General features: G+C 46.0%; 1 protein-coding gene across 15 annotated transcripts in view; it reads right to left on the reverse strand.

Annotated features, from left to right (window-relative positions):
* Positions 1 to 11,657, reverse strand: part of GULP1 (GULP PTB domain containing engulfment adaptor 1) — a 1,414,565-nt gene extending 1,402,908 nt beyond the window's left edge. For 4 of the 15 annotated variants that reach the window (XM_073646304.1, XM_073646309.1, XM_073646313.1 and 1 more), the window contains exon 1: positions 11,324 to 11,657. The gene's annotated coding sequence lies outside the window, so the exon portion shown is untranslated. Of the gene's footprint in view, positions 1 to 3,201; positions 3,276 to 11,323 lie in introns of all 15 variants that reach the window. The other 11 variants (XM_073646312.1, XM_073646307.1, XM_073646319.1 and 8 more) reach the window with 11 other exon arrangements.
* Positions 11,658 to 12,109: the final 452 nt, after the last annotated feature.

The raw sequence follows: 12,109 nt of genomic DNA on the forward strand, positions 1-12,109 counted from the left end.
AAAAAGCAAAAGCAGATGTCTGTTTAAAATATCCACCAGTGGCAAAAATGAAAGCTAGCACTTTTATACGGGCTGCGGAAATGAACAGCATTAGGATTCCAAAATGTTTTTTATTACTACCAACGCGTTTCTGCACCGAATCAGCGCCTTTCTCAAGGTGAAGAGCCAAGTGTGTCACTTGGTTTTTATACCTTGAGAAAGGCACCGGTTCGGTGCAAAAACGCATTGGTATTAATAATTTTGGCTATTCATTCCCGCAGCGCAGCCTGCCTAAACATGCCAGCTTTAATTTTTGGCATTATACCTCTGGAAGAACCTTTACTCCAGCCATGGGGCTGCAGCAGCGGATTTTCATGCCTTTATGGGTGTTGTGCCTGCACACAACACCCATAGGTGAGTGCTACCATTGATTATAGCTATCCCTTACCAGACGGTATTGCCCTATTTTGTGTGCGCTTCTGTCCCTCTCCAGAGCTTCTTAAAAGTATCGACCAGGGCAGATCTGCTTTTTTAGCGGTCAGCTCCGGAGCAGATGATGTCGCAATTACTGCTGGTAGAGGAGGCTTAACAGTGCCTGAAAAGTATAATCATGGTCGTGTTGGTAGCGAGTCATATGTAAAAGCATCTTGCGTGTGGTAATTCGTTTACACAGAAAATATTTCGCTATGTGCAGACTAGGAAGGCGGACTAAGGCCCTTCATCAGCATATGAAGCAGCATCACATGAAGATGTGGGAAAAACAAAGTGACTAGCAATATGAATGAGGCTAAAAGTGTCCTCCTACACCTTATTCTCGCGATCATCTGTCTGGGAACCAGGCCGCATCCTCAAGTAGTACCTGGTCAGTGTCATCAACATTATCATCTACTTCTTGTAGTACTCCAACTACTCCTCCTCATTATTCTCCTTTGCACCACCAGATAGCTATACCTGATTGTGCAGCTAGGAAATAACTATATGCTTCTAGTCATCCACTTGTGTGTCCACTCAATTCATATCATGTCAAGTTTCTGGTTGTGCAGTCATAGACGCAACTCTTAGTGGATTCCACTGCAATTTGTGTAATGATGTTGTGCTTTCAGTTTCACTGGAAGGTAGCCACCACGTGTGACTCCTCTGTGCTCTCATGAGAGAATGTGAGCCTTTCTGTAGATTAGGCACTGAGCTTGAAAGTGTACTGCACTGTTGAAATGTAGAGTATTAATTATGGTCAGGAACAAGTACATGTCTTTCATGGCCTATGGAGTCTATATTTTGAGCGGCCACAAAGCACCACTGTAACAAGGACAGATGGTGAAGCCTCCATAGTTAGGTGCTAGGTCTGGTTCCATTGATCGTGGTGTTTATTCACTATTCATCTTTCCTACACCTCCTCCACATTCTCGATAATAGAATGACGGCATCCCCAAAATCAACAGGGCAGGATTTTGCATCCATTCCCCATCCTGAGTTTTTCATTCCTGTAAGCCTAAGCAGGGCCGAAAAAAGGGATAATTCTTTAATGACATTTATGGGAAAAATTCAGCAAACCTGCTGAATTTTAATTAAAAATTACTTGCTCACATTTAATTTTGCTCATATATTAAAACATCTAGTATAAAAATGGCACATGATTCAGGTTTTTAATTTTTACAGCTCTTATGAATTTCAAAGAATCTAAAAAAACAAACGAGATATGTCCTGCCAGGAGCAGAAATAGATCAGAAATGAATACAAAGCAAATCTACGCCTTATAAGCATGACAGACATTTTTCACAGGCCTGAAACCTCAGGATTACAAAGAAGAGCAACTGTCATGGAGGCTCTGTGCGTGGTAGCCGGGCATCTCTTAATTAGGCTTCGACAGACAGGCATTCTGCTAGCCATTCTGTCTAGCAGATTCTAGGAGCCCTGGCCTTCCCCCTGTATATACAATGTCGACTTACACAGAGGCCCCTGGGTAGGTCCCCAGAAGATTGATGGCTGATGGAGCGGGTTGGCAGGGGATGGTCAGAAAACCACATCAATATCAGGAGGTGAGAAAAAGGAACAGAATCTTAAGGCAGAAGAAACGTCAAAACAAGGTCAGAAACAGAAATCAACAAACAGGACAGTGTCAGATAAATGTGTGAATCAGAGAAAGTGTTGCCTGTAATGACCAGGTGGCAGAAGCAGAAGTAGGAGAAATGAGGATAGACATGGATGCAACACAAGTTAATTTAATCGCAAACTCTTCTAGGAAAATCCTTTGCCAAACAATTCAACAAGAACTGTGATTAGTTATTGCTTGCTAATGTCACTAGAAAAGTTGAACCAGTAATAATCAACCAAGAAGTACAGTATATTCTAAATGACAATCAAAATAAAACAATTATGATTAAGGTAGACGAATCTTAAAAGATTAGATCCTTAAGTTTGATACTACTTTCTCCTTCAAATTGCACAATCGTGCCTTTACTAGCTGCTCCACATAAAAAGTGAAAAATATTGCCCAACTTTGAATCCACAAATATATTCGTGCATGTCCTCAACATCTGCCTAGTTTAGAGTAACATTCTTCTGGTTGACCTTCCATCCAGCTCTTTTGCACTCGTCCAATCTATTCTCAACTCTGCCGCCATTTAATCGACCTAATTATTGTTCTGCCTCTCCTATATTACAATCCCTTCACTAATGACTCAGTGCTCAGAAAAAAACTGTTCCTTCTATATATCTGTGACCTAATATCTAAGGTCATACTCACATGTCCAGTATTTTATACTTGTCAGCCAAAATCAGGAGTAGAACTTATCAGAGTAAAATTATAATAGGAAAAATGCGCACCACTTCTGAATTTCTCATTCACTTCTGGTTTTGACGTTTTCAATCACACAATTCACTTTACCATATAATATAGTGAAAAATGAAAAAAAAAAAACAATTGCGGTGAAATGGTGGAAAAAATGCTATTCCACAATATTTTTGATAGTTTTGTTTTTACTATGGTCATTGTGTGATAGAAAATGATCTGGGAAAGTGAAATTATTGGTCAGTGTAATTATGCCATTAAAAAATATGCATTTTTCATTTAAGTGGTGAAAAAAATGGACATTTGTAAAAGTTATAGATCTCAAAAAAAAGTTACACAAAACAATTTTATTTTTCCAAGGCTCTGAATTATATGTAAAATAAAAAATAAATGTAAAAAAAATCTTAGAAGTTTGGTATAGTAATTTTACTTACCTGAAGAGGCATATTGTCAGATCCTTTTTACCACATAATGAACGCTGGAAACTACTTCCCCCGCCAATATAACCCTTAAAAAACAAAGGCAGAAATGCCTTTTCACCATTTCATCTCACTTAGAATTTCTGTCCTGTTTTTCATGGTAATAAGAATAGTGTCATATAAAACTATAATTCATGCTGCAAAATGTTAAAAATAAAAAGGTCATGACTCTTGGAAGAAGGGAAAGAAAGATAAAAGTGCAAAAATGCAAAACCACACGATAAAGAAAAGGGTTAATAATGAACTACAAACTTTAACTCCTTAACAATCCAGTACTAAGATGTCTGTCATGGTCAATTTCTAGTACATCCATCATGACATACATTTTTATCATGGTGATATCTCTGGTACTGTCAGTGCACCCATCCTGCTTCAGTGGCAACTGCTGAGAAGAATAACTGGAATATAACTCCAATCCCAGCAGTTCAACCTACATTCAGCCAGGAACACAGCAATGGCCCACAGGTCAGCCATATTAATATATAGTACATATTACCAAGAATTGTGATTATTTTTTTACCTATTTGATTAATAAAGGATGAGTGATTTTGTATGCATATGCTGTCTAAAATTATACTTTTAAAAAAAGCTCCAAAGAATTTTAGAATAATTAAACTGAGAAAGTACTGCCATATATATGTGGCGCCCCTGCGGGTCCAGTTGCCACAGAGGTACTGCACCTCACCCAGAGGTGTGGTACCCCACTCCAAGGTAAGGAAGGAACACTACCCGGGACTCACACACCTGCATCCAGCTCTACACCACTTCAGACCAGCAGACGGGGCAAGATGCACTTGGTCACGGCTGAGCCCTGTCCCTGGCTGGAGGGGGGGGGAACGAAAGGAGAGGGAACCATGTAGTGGGAGTGGGTGGAGGAAGCAGAAAAGAGGAGCACCCTAGCAGAGGGTATAAGAAGAAGGGGAATCTTCTAGAAGGGGCTCAGTCAGGGCTGTAAGCTCAGGAGGGAGGTCCTGCTTGTGACAGGTCCAGACAGGAGAGGGCCTAGATTAAGGGGCCCAGAAGAAGGAAGAAGAGACAGAGGGGGTCTCAGGGGCACGGGAGCGCGGACGCTCTCCGTGGGACCCACATCCACCCGACCGCCGTCGAGTGGAGGGACCAGGCCGCAGAAGGCGACCGGCCCCAGACTAGTGGAGAACAACCAGGCTCAGCTAGCCAACCGGAGGCCGCAGCATATTCAAGGTGTTGCAGCCGTAATCCACAATTACATCGCCGAAAATAGGCCACATAGGGTCCAGGGGACTGAGAGTAATTCGCCCAACAAGGCCCGAGGCCACTGGCTTGGGACACTGATTGTGAGGCGCAGGGCAGGAGGGTGAGAGCCAGCACAGGGAGACGGCCAGAGAGGCACATAAGAAGGGGATCCCGACTAAGGCTATGTGCCCACGATGCAGAAATGCTCAGCGGACCGCCGGGAGGTAAATATACATTTAGTTTTTATTTTATTCTTTTTTTACCGATTTTTCAATGGTACCTGGGTGTGGATGACACTCTCCTCTCCTCTACACCCGGGTACCATCCGCACATTAGAACGCGCCAATTACGCAAGTACAGATGCAGTCTTGCGGAATTGGTGCGTTCTAATGCAAGTCAATGGTGGCGAAAACGCAGCATTTCCGCAAAATAATTGGTAGTGCTGCGTTTTTTTCCGCAATGATAATCCGCAGCGGAAATTTCCACAGCATGTGCACAGCACATGCGGATTATCATTGGGGGAACATTGCTGCCCTTCTACCATGCGTTTTTAATGCGTTTCCGCAGCTGCAGAAACGCATTAAAAACGTATCGTGGGCACACAACCTAAGTGTACCTGAACTGCCTGGGAGTTGGCTGGATCCCTTCCTTGGAGAACACAGGACGACGTGGGCGGTTATAACCGGCTGCAGTGATAACCTGGAACTGCCTAAGGACTGTGAGTAAAGCCTGAAGACTGCACCCCACTGTGTCCTTGATTTATTGCTGCGTCATCGGCCCTGCACTAAACTATCCCTGCCAACAACATCTACCTCATCAAGTCCTATATACTGCCCTGGCAATAGCTCTGCCCGTGGAGAGCTGCACTATCTCTGCTGCGTCATCATCAGCCCCGGTGGATCTGCACAGCAGCAACGGCCCCCTATAGCCGCATACCACGGGTGGCGTCACGAACATTATCCCCAAATCTTTATTGCCCCAATTGACTCTTCACTTTATTTTATTGACCGCCCTGGGCCACAGACCAGGTCACTGCCACCATGACAACCCCAATAGAAAAGGACCGGCCCCGGCTACCGAGTACCCCACGACCCAGGGGGCGCGTCATATACAAATGTAGTTGTAAAGAAATGAACAGGTCAGGCATATCACACAGTTAAAGTGGCATGTCTACACTATTTCCGGTGTGCACCAATAATCCCCCCATGTAAACAGCACAGTGCAACAGCCTCACATTTGGTATCAACTAAACTCAGAACAAGTTCTTACATGGCTCTATCAATGAAAAAATAAAATAAGCTATGGCTCTTAGAATTTTTGCTTCGTTTTCCAGGATTCCAAAGCTCAGCTTTACTTCCACCACAAAAGCATGAACACAGGTCACCAATGCAAGATATATCTGAAACCATAAAAACATTTTTGGAAAGAGGGCAATTTGATCAAATTATTTAGTGGAAAAAGATTTTTATGTCTGAAAAAATAGTGACTATTCTCTACAAAAAAGTGCAGCAAAACTTGATACCTGCATTTTTTGCTGCGTTTTTGCACTTATTCATTGCTTATATGTGTCATGGATGTGTTATGTGTGACAGACAGTCGATCTGGAGCCAGCTGTAGAAGGTCACTGCGCTTGGCATTGCAGACGCCTTCTTGATTCCCTCATCTCTGTAGTATAGTTTTATCCTTCCTCCTTTAGGACCCAGCAGCGACCGCCATCTTCTATCGCTGATTGACCCCCCCCCCCCTGCTGGGTAGGTAAATAGTCTCAGTTTCCCCAGAGAGTCGCCGGTGATAGTTCTATGTACCTCTATGCAGGCAGTAGCACTAGCAGTCGGTTAGTTTCTTCTCTGGTGCCCTTGGAGGACAGTTGGCTTTATCTCTCTGGTGTCTGCTCAAGCTAAGTGTATCCCCTTTGTTTGTCTACCTTGTCTTTAGTTTGTAGTGGGGCTTGACTAGTGCTCACCCAGTCCTCTCCCTATCTAGGGCCAAGCTCTAGGGACATTCAGGCAGGGCTGTGGAGTCGGTAAGCCAAATCTCCGACTACGACTCCTCAATTTCCATGACACCGACTCCAACTCCGACTCCCTCATACATGGCTCATATTTAAGTGATAAATTTACTGTAGCACAGATTCATCTCAGCTAAAAGTCTAGACCCTTAGAACAGGAATAGGACAGACATTTAGAGGATATTTCATAACTTTCCCAAATTCTTATGAAAAAAATATTCCCCACAAACTGCATTGAACTACTATACCCAATTTCTTATATATTTTAGGAGTTGGAGTCCGTCCATTTTATACCGACCCTGATTCCGACTCCACGACTCCGACTCCACAGCCCTTTATTCAGGGCTTAGGTTCCTGCTCGGCAATAGGTGTGGAACCTTTATAGGGACAATAGGGTAGGGTCTGCCTGGAGGTCTCCACTCCCCCTTTTCCTAGTGTTTGGGCTTCCTCCCCCTCTTCCCTTCGTGTTGCACTTAGTCTTTTCCTCACCTTGTGTGACAATATGTGAGAAACGCTGAAAAAACGCTGCAAAAAATGCTGAAAGAAGTGACATTCTGCAGTTTTTAAAAACGCAGCAGTTTTTCAATTCAGTCAGGAAAAAAAAAAAACAATGTGTGCATGAGATTTCTGAAATCTCAAAGCTTTTGCTGGCACCGCGAGCCGCCCAACACACCGGACGCGGCAGAGATAACACCGGGAGGACATCAGAAGGTGAGTATAAACTTTATTTTTTATTTTAAATTCTTTTTTTTACAGTTTCTATGGTACCCAGGTCTGGATGAGAGTCTCCTCTCCTCCAGACTTGGGTACCATCCGCACATTGAAACGCATATAATCCGTGTGTACAAATGTACTGACACGGATTATATGCGTTTCAATGCAAGTCAATGGCGGCGATTACGCTGCGTGTCCGCAAAATGAATGGACATGCTGCGGATTTTTGAGCAGCATAAACGCTGCGGAAAAATCCGCAGCATGGGCATTGATAGTGCGGCTTGTCATTGAGGACCATGGGGGGCGGATTACCAAGCGTTTTTGAAGCGTTTACGCTGCAGAAATTCCGCAGCATATACGCTTGTAAAACGCTATGCGGACACATACCCTAACACACAGCTTTTAATTTGGAGAAATTTGCATTAAAAATGCAGCAAAAACATAACCTGTGAACATAGCCTTAGTCGTATACTCCACAAATCTGGCCTTTATGAAAGAGTGGCAAAAAGAAAGCCATTTTTGAAAGCATGCGATAAGACGTTCACTTTGCAGTTTACAAAAAGCCATCCAGGGGAGACAGCCAGCATGTGGAAGAAGGTGTTCTGGTCAGATGTGAGGCAGAAAATTACCACTGCAAATTACCCTGAAAACCGTCAAACAGTGTGGTGGCAGCATTATGCTGTGGGGATGCTTTTCTTCAGTAAGGACAGGGAAGCTGGTCAGAGTTGATGGGAAGGTGGATGGAACTAAATACAGGGCAATACTGGAGGAAAACCTGTTAGAGGCTGCAAAAGGCTTCAGACTGGGGTGTAGGTTCACCTTCCAGCAGGACAACGACCCTTAACATAACATACTGCCAGACCTACAATGGAATGGTTTAGATCAAAGCCTATTCATGGCAAGACTTGAAAATTGCTGTTCACAGACACTCTCCATCCAATCTCACTGAGATAGATCTAGAGTGCAAAGAATAATGGGCAAAGATATCAGCCTCCAGATGTGCAAAGCTGGTAGAGACATACCGCAAAAGACACGCAATGCAAATAAAAAACATTTACGGTAAGTTTGTGGGCATAACATGAAAAAATGTGGAAAAGTTCACAGCGTATGAATACTTAATAAAGGCATTGTACTAATGGTGCCTCTACATATTATATCAATACACTAAACTGCCCCCTGTGTGCGTCTACAAGTAATAGTGTCTCTATTTTGCCTCCATATAGTAATATTGTAACCTCAGTGCCTCCATGCAGAAATGATGCACCGTTGTGCCCCATATAATTACTGTGCCCCCAAACAGTAACATTGCCCGCATTGCGCTCCCACACAGTAATAGCCCCTATTGTGTCTTCACCTAGTAATAACGATTTCTCTGTAACCCCCCTCATTATTAGTGCCCCTATTGAGCAACGGTACCTCCATATGGTAATAGTGACGTCTTTGTAACCCAACACAGTAATGGTGCCCTTATCATTCCTCTACTGAAAAAAGTCCCCATTTAGTAATTATGATCCAATTTTTTATATGTGCCTCCACATAGATACAGTGCCCACCTCTCTACCTTCCCCCATGTATCAATTTGGTATGTTTTAGAAACATGGCAGTGCTGAGGCCAGTGATTGGCGGTAGCAGTTAACTAAATGATGGACATGACATTATTGCTGCAGGATCAATAGGGACCACTGGAACAGCAGTGCTAAAATGTCTGGGATTTCAATAGATGAGTTTATTTTTGATTATTTGATCACATTTGTTTGCCCTTAACCAGATTTTTTTAATCCTCATGGGAAATTCTTTTAAGCAAATAAACTATAGCACTGCATAGGAAACTGAGACTGTGATGTCTAATTTATGAAGATATCTAGGAGAACCAGAACACACACATGATGGAAGGATCATTTATGAAGAGGACACCAGATATGGTCAATTTACATTTGCCATATTTTCTGAAATTGTCATTTTTGGCTAGAGGGTCGCTTCACGATTCTACAGCCCCTTCGACTACTTTGTAAGTGATAGGACCCTCGCATTCTAGCACTATATGAGAATAAAGTTACATGCAAATTGTGGAAAAATCATTCAATTGCGACTTTCTTCCCCAGAAACAATAAAAAAGTGGCATATCAATAGCAATATTGGGTGCAACGGTCTGTGAGTAGTCCAAGTCTAAATTATCCTTCACGTCAAGTCCTACAGAGCTGACGCTCCAGCATCACAGTGGATCCAATACCGATAACAGAGTAGGCTCCCATCAGTACCAACCCAGCACCACAAACGGAAACTGATCAGTGTTATTTCAGCACCATTGAGAAGGATCCATCTTTCAGATTCTTGTACAACAGAGGAGGAGGATCCATCCATGACAATCCAGTATTATAGTGAATCTAATACTGACAACATTAAGATGGATCCATAGCCAACATTACAGTAGCACAGAGATGGACCTATCTTTTAGATTTCAGCACCACAAAAGTGGATCCAGTCAGAACATTCCCACACAGCAAAGTGGATTAATTCCTGGCATTTCAGCACCACAAAGTTGAATTTACCAATAATATTCCAACAACACAGAGAGGAATCCATCTGTGACATTCCAGCATCACGGGGAAAGATCCATCCCTGGTATTCCAGCATCACGGGGAAAGAGCCATCCCTGGCATTCCAGCATCACGGGGAAAGATCCATCCCTGGCATTCCAGCACCGCAACGCTCCATCCCTGGCATTCCAGCACCGCAACGCTCCATCCCTGGCATTCCAGCACCGCAACGCTCCATTCCTGGCATTCCAGCACCGCAACGCTCCATCCCTGGCATTCCAGCACCGCAACGCTCCATCCCTGGCATTCCAGCACCGCAACGCTCCATTCCTGGCATTCCAGCACCGCAACGCTCCATCCCTGGCATTCCAGCACCGCAACGCTCCATCCCTGGCATTCCAGCACCGCAACGCTCCATCCCCGGCATTCCAGCACCGCAACGATCCATCCCCGGCATTCCAGCACCGCAACGATCCATCCCCGGCATTCCAGCACCGCAACGATCCATCCCCGGCATTCTAGCACCGCAACGATCCATCCCCGGCATTCCAGCACAGCAACGATCCATCCCCGGCATTCCAGCACCGCAACGATCCATCCCCGGCATTCCAGCACCGCAACGATCCATCCCCGGCATTCCAGCACCGCAACGATCCATCCCCGGCATTCCAGCACCGCAACGATCCATCTCTGGCATTCTAGCACCACAATGATCCATCTCTGGCATTCTAGCACCGCAATGACCCATCTCTGGCATTCCAGCACCGCAATGATCCATCTCTGGCATTCCAGCACCGCAATGATCCATCTCTGGCATTCCAGCACCACAATGATCCATCTCTGGCATTCCAGCACCACAATGATCCATCTCTGGCATTCCAGCACCACAATGACCCATCTCTGGCATTCCAGCACCGCAATGATCCATCTCTGGCATTCCAGCACCACAATGACCCATCTCTGGCATTCCAGCACCGCAATGATCCATCTCTGGCATTCCAGCACCACAATGATCCATCTCTGGCATTCCAGCACCACAATGATCCATCTCTGGCATTCCAGCACCACAATGATCCATCTCTGGCATTCCAGCACCACAATGATCCATCTCTGGCATTCTAGCACCACAATGATCCATCTCTGGCATTCCAGCACCACAATGATCCATCTCTGGCATTCCAGCACCACAGAGGAGGAGACTTGGTTATAAATAAAGCAGCAGTCACTCTAATGCACTTTCCTCTGCCAAAAGTTTCATCAACTCTTCCAACATGACTCAAACAGCCAAATAAGCCACACATGATCGCCAGAGACTGCGGCCACAGTGAGCGGAGGAGGTGCAGCCCAGGCAGCAGGTGAAGCTGTGGAGGAGACCCTGCACCGGCTCCTATGGCTGCATACACCGTGCACACAGTGCAGAGACTCCCGGGATAACTATCTGCTTCCATCAGTATTTATACCACACAAACCGGAGAGTTCCACAGAAAGTTTTCCCCCCTCTTTCCTCCTAATGGCCAGAACTGCAGGTACCCCGCAGTGATGGAGTAAAGGCCGTCACACACCCCCTGCTGCCCCAGGAGCCAGCCCGCCGCTGCCACTCACTTACCCCCCGCCTGGCAGAAGATCCAGCGCTGCTGCCACCCCAGCTCTGCCCGAGCTCAGTGTGAGGAGCTGCGCAGCGCCTCAGCCACACCAGTGACGTCACGGCCGTGCCCCCTCCCAGTTGCTGGGACTAAGCACCCTTTCCTTGCTGAGACAACCAGCGGAAACCTGCGTCCCTCTCTGCCCAAGACTTGGACGGCATCCAGGAATTGCCGCTGCCCGCCCGCTGTACATGGCTCCGGCTCCGCTGATGAAAAGACCCTTTTACTAATCTCGGAACAAACGACTTGAATCCAGGCTGTTAGCAAAGGAGCCTTAGTGTTCCTCCTGCTGCGGCTGAGTGTGCGGTGGAGTGCTGGGCACAGGGCGCCTGCTCGAGTGCTGGGCACAGGGCGCCTGCTCGAGTGCTGGGCACGGGGCGCCTGCTCGAGTGCTGGGCACGGGGCGCCTGCTCGAGTGCTGGGCTCGGGGCGCCTGCTCGAGTGCTGGGCACGGGGCGCCTGCTCGAGTGCTGGGCACGGGGCGCCTGCTCGAGTGCTGGGCTCGGGGCGCCTGCTCGAGTGCTGGGCTCGGGGCGCCTGCTCGAGTGCTGGGCACAGGGCGCCTGCTCGAGTGCTGCAGCGCCCATCTGTCCTGTCACCTGCTGGGTGATCCCGGGTGCCCACACTGTGTGGAGCTAGCTATGGAGATACCCCCCACGCACTACATATATACACACTGTACACACGCTACATATACACACTGTACACACACACTACACACTGTACACACACTACATATATACACACAC

The sequence above is a fragment of the Phyllobates terribilis genome, unplaced genomic scaffold, assembly GCF_046119375.1.
Source record: "Phyllobates terribilis strain yellow unplaced genomic scaffold, ASM4611937v1 Scaffold_9__5_contigs__length_417890890, whole genome shotgun sequence".
In the NCBI taxonomy this organism is placed as follows: domain Eukaryota; kingdom Metazoa; phylum Chordata; class Amphibia; order Anura; family Dendrobatidae; genus Phyllobates; species Phyllobates terribilis.